We start from the raw sequence: 17283 nt of genomic DNA, 5'->3' as shown, positions 1-17283 counted from the left end.
CCTTGTATCTGGTCTTCAGTTATGGTTGGCTTTCTAATTTAAAATTAGTGTTATATAAATGCTTACTTTAGGAAAAAATTGCATACTCCATTTCTAAACTGTTTTTTTCCTAATTGATATTTGTTTAGACAGGTCATCTTGTTCTGTTGTTTCATATGTGGAAAACCTATAAAATCTTAAATGTAGTACATAATATATATGTAACTATGTAATATATAATTATATAATAATGATAAAAATGTAATATAATGACATTAACACTAACAGTTTATATAAACTTGGGTTATGATTTCTAGCCTATTTTAATGTACCTGTATCAGTTTCTTTGAAATATTTGCAGAATGGAAAACTTGGAAATAAATTTTCAGGGATCGAGAACAGTTTTCTGTGTATTTCTTTAGTAGCAGTGCTTTGGAAACATTACTGATAATATTGAAGATCATTATGAATAAGAAGTTAGGCTAATAGTGTCCATATATTATCTTAGTTAATTGATTATAAGATTCATCTTTCCGTTTTAATCTCAAAAAAAAATGTGCAGTTACTTGCACCAAATTATGTAACAAGCAAGTGGCTATCTTACAAACTTATTGTAAACTTTGTTTACTTAGAATTCGCTCTTATGTGTTCATGTTTATATGACAGCATTATTTTTGAAAGCTCCATTTGCCTTGGGAATCTTCAATGAAAATAAATATTTTAAAGACAGCTGTATCTAGAAAAATACATAAAAATACACTTACTACATCCTGATATATTCTAATATTTCAGGCATCTCCGCCAGAAATTTGCCATTGCAAATGCAGTCCAATCATATTCATATTCAGAGTTTCCAAATTGTCAAACTAATTATAATCTATGTATTTTAAATGTGGTCTGTATAAATTTTGCGGAATAGAAAAAGATTATGTTAAATATCACATAAAGATAGAGGTATTGATAACACTTAGAAATATTAGTCAACCAAAGCATTTTAAAATTTACTGAGTTATTCAACTCAGTTTTTAGCCAGTATCTACAAATTTTGCAAAAACATCCAATCTTTTGAATATTCTTTAGTTTCAGTTTTGTGGATTCTTTATAGATGGAAATAATTGCTTCTGATAGATGGAAATAATTCAAGAAAGCATTTTAGAATTTCCATCCCTAATTTTATAGATGAAAACTGATACCAAAAAGAGTAAGTGATTTTCCCAGAGGATAGTGTAATAAATGGTAAGGCCAATTTGATGCTAGAATACGTATCCTGAGAACTCTGTGGAGACAGTTTTGAGGTGGTGCGGGATGTAGGCTTTAAAACCATGCATATCCCACTCTGTGAAATATTTCATTCATTTTAAATTTGATCAGAGATTGTTCATTTTCTTGTCATTTTAGTTCCTAATACTGTTGATCTCTCTCTATACCTGTTTTTAAATGAATACCGTTTGACAAATACTTGATCTTTTTTCATAATATATACTAGGTAGATTGAGTGTTTTTTTAAAGAGAGAAATAATAAAATATGGATTAGAATACTGTGACATGATAGTGTTTGCTTGAGCATATTGTATGAATATAATAAAAATACAACTTCAATACTCAACCTGCATAGCAGAGCAAAATAGAGGATCTTCTAAATAGTTTCTGCTCATTTTCAGAGTAAAAGGTAATTTAGAGACAGTTTAAAAAAAAAAAGAAGAAGGAAGAAGAAAAAGAAAACTCCCACACCTCCCAACCTTGTGACTTGGTTAGTGCACACAGTTCTGGTTGAGATCTGCTGTGTGTGCTCAGTCTCCCCACAGCTTGTAAAGGCAGTTAAATATAGTCACAGTTGGGTTCTGTGGACCAGCAAATAGGAAAAGCAGGGAAAGCTGGAGGCGTGTAGGAGAAATACACTTCAAAGTAATTTATTTTGACGCTTTTTAAAGGCTTCTTTGTAAATGCACTTTTAAATAGTAGTTCTGTTTCCTTGAATCCACGCAAGAGCATAAAATAGACTGGATTCAAGAGAACTGGCGTGGGAATATTTTCAGCTCCCTCACTGCTTGTGTTGGGACAGCTGCTCTGCTCTACATTGCTGGGTTTCTTTTAATGGTCCTAAATTCAGGTGGCTAAAAATGCCATGCTGTAGTAGAATTTTACATAATCCTCATGTGCACATTTATTGTGTGTGCCTGTTCATTGGAGTGTGTGGTTAAATTGTCCACCTATTAGGTTTCCAAACAAAAGGAAACCCTTATAAATAACCCAATATTTGCCAGCAGTTTGGCTAAAAAAAATAAAAAGATAACATCTTGTTCCTCTTACCTCCATTTTAAAATTTAACAATTTTAATTATTTTGTAGTGCTGGGGATTGAAGCCAGGGCTTCATGCATGCTAAGCACATGATCTGTTGCTGAGCTACAATTTCAGTACCTTTTCCTCTGTTTTGATAAAATCAATTAAACTGATTATCTTTTCAAACCAAACAACTGGCTTGTCAATGATTTTTTTCCTCAGTAAATAAGAAAATAATAATTTACCTTTTCTTTCATAGTTAATTATTCTAAGATAAAGCCATTAACCACCTTAAACTGTCTGAGGTGACTTTGGGCAAGCAAAAGGATAGCTGCATTTTTTTCCCTTTTCTTCTGTATTTCATATTACCAAGATTTTGGTTTCCTCATTGATGATGTAATTAGATCTTATTGATCTCAAGGGCCCTCTCCAAGTCTAACTCATAGTGATGGATGATAGTGCCCAGGAGCCCAGCCTATTCATGGACCTCAGGGGTGGCATCTTGAATGTGGAGCTGCTTGTGTTTTAGTATAGGCCAAGAGAACATTCTCTCCTCTTTTTCTACGGTATGCTTGCATGTCTATCAATGCTACTCATGGATTAACTCAGATTTGGTGTTTTAGCTCCCTAAACTCCACCTCTTTCATACAGCTGATGCAACCCACCAGGGTGTGATAACAGGTTTTGGACAACCCCTGCTGTCAACACTAGTAGCTTAGCTGGGAACAGAAATCCAGATAGGGAGGATTCTTTTAAGTCTTATATTTATACTTTGCTGCCCTACTTAGGACTTCGAAGTACATGTTGAATTACTGAATAGATCCATTAACTGGAGGTTTTCACACTACAAATCTGAATTTACCACATTCGGCTTAGTCACACTAGCATTTAATTTATTTTGGATCAGCCCCTCTAGCAAGGAACTTAAGGTTTTACTACTCTAAAAATGCTTTTGAAAAGTTATTTACCCTCTTGCTCACTCAACATCTGACAAAAATGTGAAAGTGCTTCCAGGAATAGTAAAAATGTGTTTCCAAACATTGGACTGAAACAGAGAGTTCAGTTCTATGGTAAGGGTGCCCCACTTTGAGAATGTCTAGAATACAACAACCTTTATAGAGGATTTTACACAGGATTCTTTTAAGTAAGGAATACTCCTAACATATTTCAACTGTGAGTCAATATGTAAATATTTTGTTAAGACAACTTGTCAGCAACACATCTATTTCATTATGCATAAAATGTAACGACTTTTGATTTCTAAGTTGCTGAATTATCTAATATGCTCAGGGGAATTGTCCTAAGTTTAAAGCATTTATTAGACTTGGATACATTTTAATATTCTTTTGGAGAATCTTAGAGAAAAGTCCTATGTTTTGTAGCATGATCTGCTTTGTAAGGATCTCATGGAGAAACAGAACTCTAACAAAAGTATGATTGTTGCTGTTGTCACTTGATGAATAGTAATGATGTATGGGCTGGGAGGGGAGGGATAAATTGATAAATGTAGGGTTCCAGAATAATGATCTGGGAATGATGCAGTGGTTTCCAATGTCTTAACACCAGGCTAGAGATAATTAATGCCAAGGTTTCAAAATTATAGTAGTCTGATGTCTAGGTCTTTCTTTCCCATTTGGAATATTATCAAAATATTCTTTTGGACCAAGTCACTGGAAACTTAAGTTCAGAGTCTCAAGCATCTCTTCTGGGCTAGCAACCAATGTCACGTACCACTAAAATTAGGGACTCTGAACATGTGTATGTGAATGAGGGGAAGCTGGTATTGGTTTTCTACTCTTGGCAGAGTCTGCCGTGTCAGAGGTTTAAATGATTACCATTTTGATTATCTTTATGATTCATTTCAGATCATCACTTTGGCCAACTGGTAACTTTTTTGTTAGATTTCATCAAAACCAGTTTTCTGAATAGAGCTATTTTTATCTTCATTCCAAAATACTGCATTTGGCTCTAAAATATCATTAAGAAAGTAGTCATCTTAAGGTTAAGAAGAAACTGGATAAGTGTAGGTCAAGTGGGACTCCCATTTTCTTTTGCCTTTAGTCCCAGTGTCAGTTAATGGTATGCTGGGTCAGCAACTTGCACTTAGAGTCTTCATACTCAGACACTATAACCTTTACCAAGAAGCTGTCTTTTCTCTTCTCTAGTAACTAAGTTCCTTTACATCTTCAAAAGGTTGGCTTAGAATTCATCTTTCAGAATGCTTTCTTGGCAGATTTTACCTGAGAGTTAACTCTATTTCTGAGTTCCACATTGGGATAAAAGAACTACTTTATACACAGCACAATAGTGGAAGACATTTTGAGGAACACAGACATTTTATCAGACTCTTGCAGGAGCCTGTGGTTTAGTTGAAGAACCAAGAAATCCAGCATCCATATTATAAAGGCACTTGAGGTGGAGGATTTGTCAAAACTGTGTTTGATTGTGTAGGAATGTAGAACAAGGAAAGAAGTGAATTATAGTAGATATGTAAAGGAGCCATGAAGTTTGATCTTCTCAGATATTATTATAAAAATGCAGAGCCTTAGAGCTTCAGCTGCCATTAGAGATTATGTAATTTAAATTCCAGTCTTACATAACCAGAGGTTGTTTACTGGATTTGTTCATATGAATATTCTGTTATTTTCAGAAACTCAAACTGCTCAATAGTAGGTATCATGTTTTCTTCTTCTTGTCTCATAACTGATGATGTTGACCATCTTTTATATATTGTCGTAACCCTCCTTGAGGAGCTTTACCTTTATGTTTCTTGAGGCTGTATCCTACATCTTACATCAATGCTGGAAAATAGTTGACTAGTATCTTGCAAAGTGATTTTTACCAATTTATAGTCCTACCAGCAATATACAACCAAATATCTCGCTTGCACATTTTTAATTTTGGTAGATGTTTAAACTTTGGCTAATCTAGTGGGTGTAAAATGTTTTCTCATGGTGGTTGTAATTTGCATTTCTGTGATTGCTAACAAAAATGAGTATATTAATTCATTTTTTCTTGCTATAACAAAATACAAGAAGCTTGATATTTATAAGCAAAGAAAGTTTATTTAGCTCATAGTTTTGGAGGCTGAAAGTTTGGGACGTATAGCCTTATTTGTTTGGCCTCAGATGAAGACTCCCTTGACTTTGTCACAACATGAAGGAAAAATAGAAAGAGAACTGGAAAAATAGAAAGAGACCAAGCATGTGGCGTAGTCTTGCTGCATAACAACCTGTGCTTGAAGGTTGTGTTAAGTCATTCTGTGCAACCAGTGTTAATCCCTTCCAAAGGCAACACTCCCAATAACTTAACCCCCTTCCACCAGTCCCCCTCACTCTTAAAGGTCAGCCACTTCTCAACATAGTCACGCTAAGGACCACGTTTCTGGTTTGTGAATCCTTGGGAGTCACACTAATATCCAAACCAAAGCACTGAACATCTTTGTTTTCTTTTTCTCTTTAAATGTGGATTGAACTCAGAACATCACGCATGCTAGGGAAGCACTCTACCACTGAGTTGCACCCCTGGTTCAGAATATCTTTCTTATGATTACTGGCAGTTTGTGTTTCATCTTCTAAAACATACCTGCTATGAACGTATAAATATTTCTTTTGGGTTGTTTTTAAAATGTTTTTATTCATTATAGTCATACATAATATTGTGGTTCATTTTGATGTACTCGTACATGCATGGAATATAATTTGCTCCATTTCAGTCCCCAGTACTTCCTCTTTCCTCCTCTTCCTCCCTCCCCCTTTCTTCTCCCTCTACTTCGCTGGGCTTTCTTCTATTTATTTATAGTTTTTTTTAAATGGGTGCTTTATAGATATACATAAATGTGAAATTCATTGTGGTATATTCATATATGTACATAGTAAAAGAGGGCAGCAGGGGAAATCACATGAAAATAGAACAGAGATCTGTGGAGTAGAGTGAGGAAATAGAGGGACAGGGAAGAGGGATGGGAAAAAGGAGAAATGGTGGAATGAAATGGATTTGTTTTTTAAAATGATATTTGGGACTTCCATGACTGTTATGGGTACTAAATGTATCTGTTGTGTATGTACTTAGACTATACTCAGTAAATCCTTGAGAAATTGAGCTGAAATGCAGACTGTTCATACAATTATCATTATGCAGTCCTGTTCATACTAACTATGTTCATTTTACAGCTAACTGAAAGTTGATAATTCTTGCCCTCACCCTTTGAGTCCTGGTGCTTGCCCTCATCTTTCTCTCTGTTTGCTGTGTTCTCTCTCCCAGGACCCTTGCTCCAGAACATCAAGACACTTGAGCTAAGTGGGCTGGCCAGGGTGCCTTTCCATAGGCCATTCCCTTTTCTTGGAAAGACCTTCTGCCTCCCACTTTTGCTTTAGTACTCCATTCAAATGCCAACTTCTTTATAGATCCTTTTCTGTTCTTTCATGTGTTCACTGTGGCCCCACTTGACTGAACTTTGTGTCTATTCTAATGCCATACCATCTGTGTTCTGGGGACCCAGCAGGCACAGTTGTTTAATGCTTAAATTCAAATAGTGTGTGTTGTGTATGTTCTCTGTGTGTTTTTCTTTATACTCTGGTATTTTAAAAACTTTTCTGCCTGAGGAGAGACTGTCTCGCCTAAAACAAGCCACTTAGAAGGGCTCAGCTGGAGTATATCTTTGGTATGAAATTAACCAGTTCAAAGCCATGCTCTTTTGTCTGCTTTTTTCACCCCATGAGGCCATATTTCTCTGCCTTGATCTGTAGACACTACTCTGTATCAATAGATAACTACCCTAAGGGCTCTGAGCTCACCACAGTTATTCATACTCACTGGTCCTAAGCTGTTCACCATCCCTATTTATCCTTTCTGGAAACCCCAGTTAAGGCTCTGTTCTGGACTGTCCACTCTCTACTCTCCCTTTTACCTCTGGTCACCTTGCAGCCTCCTCTTCTGTAGGACCTGGGAAGATAATAAACCTTGTTTTTCTGGGCCTCTCCTGCATCTCCTCTTGTGGCCACACTTGACTGACCATCACCTACAAAAACACAAAGCATCTGGTTTCACAGCCTCACTTTGTTCTTTGTAGCTGACTTTACCTCCTGAAGACTCCTGTTCCTCATCCTTAGAACTAGAATAATTATGAGATGCTACCTCTGAGGTCAACTGAAGATTAATGCTTATAGGACATTTTAGCCAATGCTGCCTCGGATAAATATCACCTGTTCATTTGATGTTACTGCTGCTGTTAGTATGTCTGTTGGTGGACGTGCCTCTCATCCTGCTTGGCACCTAGAACACCAGCTGACTGGATGTGACATGTAAGTGAACAAGTGAATGAAAAATATACAATTGCAGGGAATAATTGGAGCCTGGAAGTCTGAGATCAAGGTTGGGCAGATTTGGTCTGAGGCAGTGAGGGAGAGTCTAGTCCAGTCCTTTCTCATAGCTTCTGGAGGTTTGCTGGCAATCTGTGGGATTCCTTGGCTTGTGAAACATGCTCCCAATTTCTGCCTTCATCTTCACTTGCATTCTCAGTGTCCAAATTTTCACTTTTTATAAGTATACCAGTCATATTGGATTAGAGGCCCACCTTACTCCAGCATGATCTCATCTTAACTAATTTTATCTGCAACAACCCTATTTCCAAATAAGGTCATGTCCTGAATTAGGTACTAGGGGGTTAGGATCTCAGCATATGAACTTAGAAAAATTCAACTTAAAGAGGTTCGTTCTCTCTCTTCTCTCTCCTCTCTCTTTTCTCTCTCTCTTTCTCTTTCTATCTCCTCTTCTCTCTCTCTTTCTCTTTCTATCTCCTCTTCTCTCTCTCTCTCTCTCTCTCTCTCTCTCTTTTTAAAATAGCCCCTTCTAATATGAACGTGGACCTACTCTCCTTTGTCTTAAGGCCTAGGGTTGAAAACATAAAATTGAAACTGGCTTGTAGTAAACGTGCAGTAAAATTTAGATAATAAGTTCTTTGTTCAAGTGCCATACTTTACCTCCACCTTATAAGCAAATACAAATGCCTATTGTTGGGCATTAACCTATTAGACAGTTGCTGCCAAATGGATATTAGTAGCCTGAAATGAGTGGGGCTCAAACTTATGCTATAGGAGGGGAATTGGTGAGGGAGAAGAAGACAAGACTCTAGGGGTGGGAGAAAGAAGTGAAAGAGAGACAGAATGTGAATGAGGGAGCACACACAACCACAACGAAATCCAGACTTCCTGGCATGTCATTAGTGTTTGTAGAAGGTGCAGAGCCAGCAGCCTTGGAGACTATGGTACCACAGTGTGTGGCTGCTGGCCCTTTGTGGTCAGAAGCCCAGTATTTAGAAAGTGGCTTCCAGCCTAACTGGTCATTCTTCCTTTCCATCCTGTGGCTTCCCAAGTCAGGGGACTTATTGTCAATGCAAATAAACAGTTTTTGCATGGGGTTCTTTACCCCTCCCTCTGTACTGCTCCCTGCTCAGAATCCACATTCTGCTATAGGGCAGTGTTAGCAGTTGTATGAAGGCTGAGTTTGAGCTTGTGGGTACCCTTTGTAGGCTACCAACCATTCTAGTGGGTAGTTCTTATGGTACACAGATTTTTCAATATTTTGAAGTTCACCCTTAGTTTAACACCGTTTTTTTTTTTTTTTAAATTCAGTTATTATTCTGGTTTTGCTTGTGGGTATGACAAACAGGTGCCAGTTAGTTCAGGTAATGGAATCTTGGAGTTGGAGGAAGTTTATCAGTTGTGAGGATCACCTCTCTACTTAGGGTGGGTTTTCTTTTCCTATGACACTAGTGACTTGTCTTCCACTCTCCACAGAATATCCAGATACACAAGGGCTGCTCTGCCAAGCCTGTGGACAGCTCCTTGTTGACCCATCATGCTCCCCATGACTCTTCACTTTTGGCTTTTGTCCAACCTTCCTCTTTCTTTTTTTCTGTTACATTTCAGCCCTTCATTTATTTAGAAATATTGCTATTTTGTTTCCCCTTTGAATATTATTCTCTAGGAGCAACACTTCTTTCCTGTCATTTCTCACTTGTCACCCTGAAGCCTCTTCAGTTTGTCAGTGTCCTTCAGGACTTGTAGAACTTCCTAGAGGCGATGGTTACACTGGGCTTGGGAGCAGCACTGTTGGCTGAGGTGGCTAGCTCAGATGCTCATGTTGCATATCCCACAGCAGTACCTTCTGCCCCTTTGAAGGCATCCCAAATCCAGGGTCACAGGGCTTTGTCTTGGATGGTGAACTTATTGCAACATTTCTCAAAAACCTTCTTTAATGGGTCTGCATTGTTGTTTGAATAGAGTTCAGACTTATTAACCTGAATTACATGCTTTCTGGAATGTACATGGGGTTAGGATTTCCCAAACTTTGTTAGAGGAATACTAGGGACTAGGTCTGCCAGATGCTAACAGGTGCTAGCTTGGGATTCTGTCATTAAATAAATTTAGAAGGGACTAGGGATATAGCTTCATGGTATAGAGCTTGCTTAGCACTTAGTGAGGCCCTTGGTTCAATCCCCAGAAACTGCCCCCTTTAAAAAAAATGGAAATCACTCCACTATATTCTCTACTTGCTGATTTGCTAGGCACCTTTGTATAAAATTGTATTTTTAAAATTTTATTTGAAACAAGATCTCACTGTGTTGTCTGATAGGTCTCAAATTTATAATCTTCCTGCCTCAGCCTCCCAAGTAGCTTGGATTATAGGTATACATCCTTGTACCCAGCTTAAATATAGGATTTGAAAAGTTCATAGTAACGGTATTAGTTTCTTGTGACTGCTGTAACAAATCATTGGAAATGGAATGGATTTATCATCTCACAACCTGGAAGTCTAAAGTCGAGGTGTAGGTCAGCAGGCCCAAACTTCCTCAGAGACTCTAGGGCTATCTCTGTTCCTTCTTTTTTTCAGCTCCTTTTCCAAAGAATCCTTTGATTTGTGGCCTCATTGCAATCTCTGCTTCCCTCTGTCTGGAATCCCACCACCTCTCTCTTCTAAGAATGTTTGAGATGGCATTATCCAGGTATTCTGGATAATCTTTCCTGAATTTAACTCAGGAAATTTTTTCTTAATTTAATCACATCTGCCAAGATTATTTTTCCATATGTGCTAACAGTCACAGTTTCCAGTGATTGGGACTTGGCCATATCTCAGGGGACCATTTAGTTTGCTGTAGTCACTAAAAAGCTGATCACCGTTATCTGTTTATGACTGACTAACTCTCTGCTCACAGTTCACATACGTGCTCCTGCCTGCCGTCAGCTGCTTATCCTGGTCCTCTGTGATATTTATCTCTGACTATTCAGTTCATGTCTTTTCTCCTTTTCTACCATGTTTTCCTAAGGGTCCTGGCCTTCTTTTAATTACCAAGTCATTTAATTCATGTTTTTAAACACACTGTGCACCTCTTGTCCCATCTGTCATTAAACTTTTTGTCCTTGTTGAAGTTTTGACAGTTTGAAATAATGAGGAGGAGTCTCTTGGGTCACACTGGGTATAAATCTTGGTTTCACAGTTAAGGATTGGATGACTTTGGACAAGTCACATAATTCCTTTTACCTCAGTTTCATTGTCTGTGACATGGGGATAATTATAGTAAATATTTGGAGAGCATTTAAAGTTGTAAGAATTGTATAGCTGGTTCACATAAACATTTGAGGTCAGAGCCTACCACTACGTTGCCTCAACATGGTAGCCATGAGCCACATGTGATTTTCAAATAATTAAAATGTGGCTGCCACAGGTGAGGTACTGAAGTTTTAAAACAGAAGCAATGAAAAAAATATATTTCTATTAAAATCATAGCTTTCTTGTTTTGGAAAACCATATTAGCCTTTAGTGTATTTCATACATAAACACTGTACTGATCTTTTTTATGTTAAATGAGTTATTCTTGTTGGTATTAACTAATCTGAGTACATATTTTTTCCATATTCTAACATTGTAGTGTGTTTATTTGGACATTTTATGCATATAACATAAGTTACAATGAGCATGAACATTATCATTGGCAATTAAATTGAAATGTTTATTTGTTTTAGTTAAAATAATTATGAACAAATTTTTAAATTTAAAACTCAGTTGTACTGCAATAGCTGAAGAATTGAGTATAAATGCAGAAACTGGCACTGTGATGAGAGCAGTGAGAACAGAAAGAGACCGTGGATTTCATAGCATTTACAATTTGCTATGCTGGAGCAAAAGAGAAAACCTATGTGAAAAAATAATTGAAAGAAAATAAGGTGGGAAATATTAAGAATTTCAATAAATTCATAGTGAATTTGATTAGAAATTTCCTCTCAAAGGTCAAAAAGGAAATTTGCTTGAAATTAGCATTTAATGCTCAACAAATTTTAAACAGAAATTTTTAACAAAACTTGTTATTTTGGCTACCTAGAAAATGGCTTGAATTCATGTACTAAATAAGGAACCATTTTTAGGTGGGGAGATGCCCCTCCCCCCAAAAAATATATATTACTAAAATTTTAGTGGAATATTATGAGAAAAGACAAAAGTACAATAAAGAAAAACTTCTTAACTATCTTTAATTAAATCTTTCATTGGCTGTAGACTGTGAGACCTTTCTAACCATATAAACCATCAGTTTATTTGAAATGAAAAAAATTTCAAGTACTTTTTTTTAAAAGATTTAGATAAGTTTTATGATACATGATTCACTATCTAGTTAATACTTTAGATACCCTTTATTTTAAAGACTTAAAAACTATCAAAAAGTTGGTTATGGTGTATGTACCTGTAATTCCAGTAGCTCAGGAGGCTGAGGCGGGAGGATCACTAAGGAGTTCAAAGTCAGTGTTAGCAACTTAGGGAGGCCCTAAGCATGTAGCAAGACTCTGTCTCAAAATAAAATATAAAAAGAACTGGGGATATGGCTCAGTGGTTAAAGAGTCCTTGGGTTCAATCCTTGGTACAAACAAAACAAAACCCCCAAAACAAACAAACAAAGAATCACCTTATAAAGAAATGTTATAAATTTGTGGCTCAGAATGTTAGAATCATGAAATTCACTCTGAAAAATAAGAGACCCAGAATAGCTAAAGCAATCCTTAGCAGGATGAGTGAAGCAGGTGGCATCTCTATACTAGATAAACTATACTACAGAGCAATAGTAATAAAAAACAGCATGGTATTGGCACCAAAATAGATTAGTAGACCAGTGGTACAGAATAGAGGACACAGGGACTAACTCACAAAATTACAATTATCTTATATTAGACAAAGGTGCCAAAAACATGCATCTTCAAAAAAAAAATAGCATCTTCAATAAATGGTGCTGGGAAAACTGGAAATTCATATGCAAGAAAATGAAATTAAACCCCTATTTCTCACCATACACAAGACTTAACTCAAAGTGAATCAAGAACCTAGGAATTAAACCAGAAACTCTTTGTCTGACAGAAGAGAAAGTAGGCCCTAATCTTCATCATGTGGGATTAGGCCCCAACTTCCTTAATAAGATACCTATAGTGTAAGAATTAAAACCAAGAATCAATAAATGGGATGCACTCAAACTAAAAAGTTTCTTCTCAGCAAAAGAAACAATTTATGAGGTGAACAGAGCCTACATCCTGGGAGCAAATTTTTACCCGTCACACATCAGATAGAGCAGTAATCTCTAGGGTATATAAAGAACTCAAAAAGCTAAGCACCAAAAACACAAATAACCCAATCAATAAATGGGACAAGGATCTGAACAGACACTTCTCAGAAGACGATATTCAATCAATCAACAAATATATGAAAAAATGTTCATAATCTCTAGCAATTAGAGAAATGCAAATCGAAACTACTCTAAGATATCATCTCACTCCAGTCAGAATGGCAGCTATTAAGAAGACAAACAACCATAAGTGTTGGCAAGGATGTGGGGAAAAAGGTATACTCATATACTGCTGGAAGGATTGCAAATTGGTGCACCCAATATGGAAAGCAGTATGGAGATTCTTGGAAATCTGGGAATGGAACCACCATTTGACCAAGTTATCCCTTTCCTTGGACTATACCCAAAGGATTTAAAAACAGCATACTACAGGGACACAGCCACATCAATATTTATAGCAGCACAATTCACAGTAGTTAAACTGTGGAACCAACCTAGATGCCCTTCAGTAGATGAATGGATTAAAAATGTGGCATATATACACAATGGAATTTTACTCAGTAATAAAAAAGAATAAAATCATGGCATTTGAAGGTAAATGGATGGTGTTGGAGAAGATAATGCTAAGTGAAGTTAGCAAATCCCAAAAAGACAAATGCTGAATGTTTTCTCTGATCTAAGGAGGCTGATTCATAGTGGGGTAGGGATGGGGAGCATAGGAGGAATAGATGAATTCTAGATCAGGCAGAGGGGTGGGAGGGAAATGGAGGGGGAGGGGATTAGCAAGAATGGAGGAATGTGATAGACATCATTATCCAAAATACATGTATGAAGATAAGAATTGGTGGCAACATACTTTATATATAAACAGAGATATGAAAAATCATGCTGTATACGTGCATTAAGAAATGTATTCCGCTGTCATTTATATTTAAAAAATAATAAATAAGTAAAGGTATTGTTTTCAATCACAACTAACTAACTAAATAAATAAAATTATTTTGCAGAAAAAAAATTTGTTACTCAGAATGTTAGCGTCATAGCCTAGATATTTTTGGATGTTTTACATGTCAAAGATTTTCAGATGATGAAAAAATTAATTTTATTCATGTCAGTTTTCCAGATCAAGTATTTGAATTTATTGGAATTTTAAAATATTTCCCTAATTGCTTTCCATCATATTCTGAAGCAATCTCTGTAAAACGTGTCCTAGATACAGTAGGGAAAATTGTCCAGTCTCTGTGTGCAAATCTACTACTGGTTTATGGACTTGTTGAAAGAAATAGAAGACAGTGAAGAGAATGATCTTGTGCTTTTTGCCGATACTTACTGATAGAGCCATGCATGAGTATTACAACTTGTAATATTTACTCCAATATAAGATCTTCTTTTGTTTCTTGAAACAAAAGGAACAGTTGCCAAATATTTAGTGCTTAACAAGAAAACATGGCAATGTGGTTTACATTCTCTCACTCATGTAACACTAATTTGTATGAACTAAATTCAAAACTTGAAGGAAAAAAAAAAACTTAATATGTGACATTGCTAGGTAAGTATGAAAATTTATGTTAAAGTTGTAAGTTTTAATAGTTGAAGTCAATAATATGATTTAGACATATCTAGCAAAGTTACGTATAAATACTATTAAGTATATTAGCTACAAAAACTTGAAAAAATTTAAAGAATGCTTTGTTGATACTGATAAATTTGAATTTGCTTTCCAGTTTATACAAATGCACCTTTGAATTTGATGTTAATACTAATTTGACACAAGATATTAAGTTTACTTAATTTTAACAGATGTAGTTTAGAAAGTATATAACTTTTGCCTCAAAGTCAAATTGGTTATTAGGAAAAAGTGAACTGGTTTTGTCAACTTATGAGAAGATTAAAAGCAAAATGAATCTTTTAAAAAACCAATATAGTTTTTGGAAAACTTTTTAAGTATTTTTAGTACAATTTGGATATGGGCATGTTAATCTACTTTTTTTTAATCATAAACTTTATGAAATCTAAATATACATCAGATATTTATGATGGAAATTTAAATTTGAATTGAGATCTGCTAAAGTATAAAACACTGGGTTTTGAAGACTTTAAGACAAAAGAATGCAAAATATCTCAATTGTTTATTAACATTGACATGATAATATTCTAGATATGTTGAGTTAAATAATATATTGTTAAACTTTTACCTTTTTAAAATGTGACAAGTGAAAATGCTGAATTACATCTGTGATGCACATTATATTTCTGCTGGGCAGGGTTGTCTTAAACCATTATAAATACACAGTGAATTAATATTAACATTAATGTTATTGCTAAAATGATGATGGTGGTAGTGATGTATTGTTCCCTGTTCTTCTCTCACTGTGTTATAAACTCCTGAGGATAGGAAATGCATTTTATCTTTTTTTGAAAATTTAGTATATTTTATCATATAGTGCTTTAGATATTAATAGTTGTTTGTCAGTTGATTGATTGCCCCAAATCTGCTTTTAACAATTCAAAGTATACACTCACTTTGTTTTTGTAAACCTGAGGTGTAGAAGTCCCTTTGAGTGAATCTGTGCGTGCGCGCGCCCTCGCGAACACACACACACACACACACACACACACACATTTATTAAGTGTACTTGGTGGAGGGATTTATTTAAGCAGTGGTTTTTATTAGTGTATTGTCAGGGTAATACCTGATGGTACTTAAATTTAAGAGTTATTTTTATGTTAAACTTTACATGAGTTTTTATAGAAATTAATTAATTAGTTTATTTTTTATTTATATATGACAGAGGAATGCATTACAATTTTTATTACACATGCAGAGCACAATTTTTCATATCTCTGGTTGTATACATAGTATATTCACACCAATTCGTGTCTTCATACCTGTACTTTGGATAATAATGATTATCACATTCCACCATCTTTAATAAACTCCTCCCCACTTGCTTCCCCTCTAACCCCTCTGCCCTATTTAGAGTTTGCCTATTCCTCCCATGCTCCAGCTCCCTATCCTACTATGAATCAGCCTCCTTATATTAAAGAAAACATTCAGCATTTGTTTTTTTGGGGGATTGGCTAACTTCACTTAGCCAATCAAGTTAATCTTCCTTCCTTAATGCCATCCATTTACCTTCAAATGCCATGATTTTATTCTCTTTTATTGCTGAGTAATATTCCATTGTGTATATGTGCCACATTGTTTTATCCATTCATCTACTGAAGGGCATCTAGGTTGGTTCCACAGTTTAGCTATTGTGAATTGTGCTGCTATAAACATAGATGAAGATGTGTCCCTGTAGTTTGCTACATAGTTCTTGAAACACTGGTCAGAGCAGTTAGATGAAAGAAATTAAAGAGATACACATAGGAAAAGAAGAACTCAAATTGGCACTATTTGCTGATGATATGCTTCTATACCTGGAAGACCCTAAAAGTTCCACCAGAAAACTTCTAGAACTAGTAAGTGAATTCAGCAAAGTAGCAGGATATAAAATCAACACCCATAAATCAAAGGCATTTCTGTATATCAGTGACAAATCCTCATAAAGGGAAACGAGGAAAACTACCCCATTCTCAATAGCTTCAAAAAAGAAAAAAATTAAAATACTTGGGAATCAACTAAAGAAATGAAAGAAACCTAAAGAATATTACAGAAACCTAAAGAAAGAAATCAAAGAAGACCTTAGAAGATGGAAAGATCTACCTTGCTCTTGGATAGGCAGAATTAATATTATCAAAATGACCATACTACCAAAAGCACTATACAGATTTAATCCAATTCTGATCAAAATTCCAATGACATTCCTCATAGAAATAGAAAAAGCAATCATGAAATTCATCTGGAAAAATAAGAGACCCAGAATAGCTAAAGCAATCCTTAGCAGGAAGAGTGAAGCAGGTGGCATCGCTATACCAGACCTTAAACTATACTACAAAGCAATGGTAACAAAAACAGCAGGGTATTGGCACCAAAACAGACTGGTAGACCAATGGTACAGAATAGAGGACACAGAGACTAACCCACAAAATTACAATTATATTAGACAAAGGTGCCAAGAACATGCATTGGAGAAAAGATAGCCTCTTCAATAAATTTATTATTTTAAGAAGTGTTATTTTGTCTGAAATATTTTGAGTTACATTGAATCAGAAGTATTGTGGAAATAACATTGTAGCTAGGATTAGATAAAGTGATTATATTTTGCCAAGTCCTTTAGCTCTATGACTTTGAACAAGGGATTTAAACTTTTTGAACTTTAATTTTCTAATCTGGAAATACAAGGATTGTGTCTGCTGTGTCACTATGATATTGTGAAATGTAAGTGAGGAAATTCTCTTAATTAGCAACTAGAAGGAATCATAGTAATATAGATGATGTTAATTTGGTAGAAGTAATAATACTTTGAAGAACCTA

The 17283-nt window shown here is 35.5% G+C and overlaps 1 protein-coding gene and 1 pseudogene across 1 annotated transcript in view; one reads left to right on the top strand and one right to left on the bottom strand.

Annotated features, from left to right (window-relative positions):
• The window catches only part of Gmds (GDP-mannose 4,6-dehydratase), a 632956-nt gene that overhangs the window by 95694 nt on the left and 519979 nt on the right, over window positions 1-17283 (top strand). The window lies entirely within an intron of this gene.
• The window catches only part of LOC113189883 (grpE protein homolog 2, mitochondrial pseudogene), a 46739-nt pseudogene that overhangs the window by 23018 nt on the left and 6438 nt on the right, over window positions 1-17283 (bottom strand).

The sequence above is a fragment of the Urocitellus parryii genome, chromosome 8 (genome assembly GCF_045843805.1).
Source record: "Urocitellus parryii isolate mUroPar1 chromosome 8, mUroPar1.hap1, whole genome shotgun sequence".
Lineage (NCBI taxonomy): Eukaryota > Metazoa > Chordata > Mammalia > Rodentia > Sciuridae > Urocitellus > Urocitellus parryii.
This window is presented reverse-complemented; position numbering and strand designations above follow the sequence as displayed.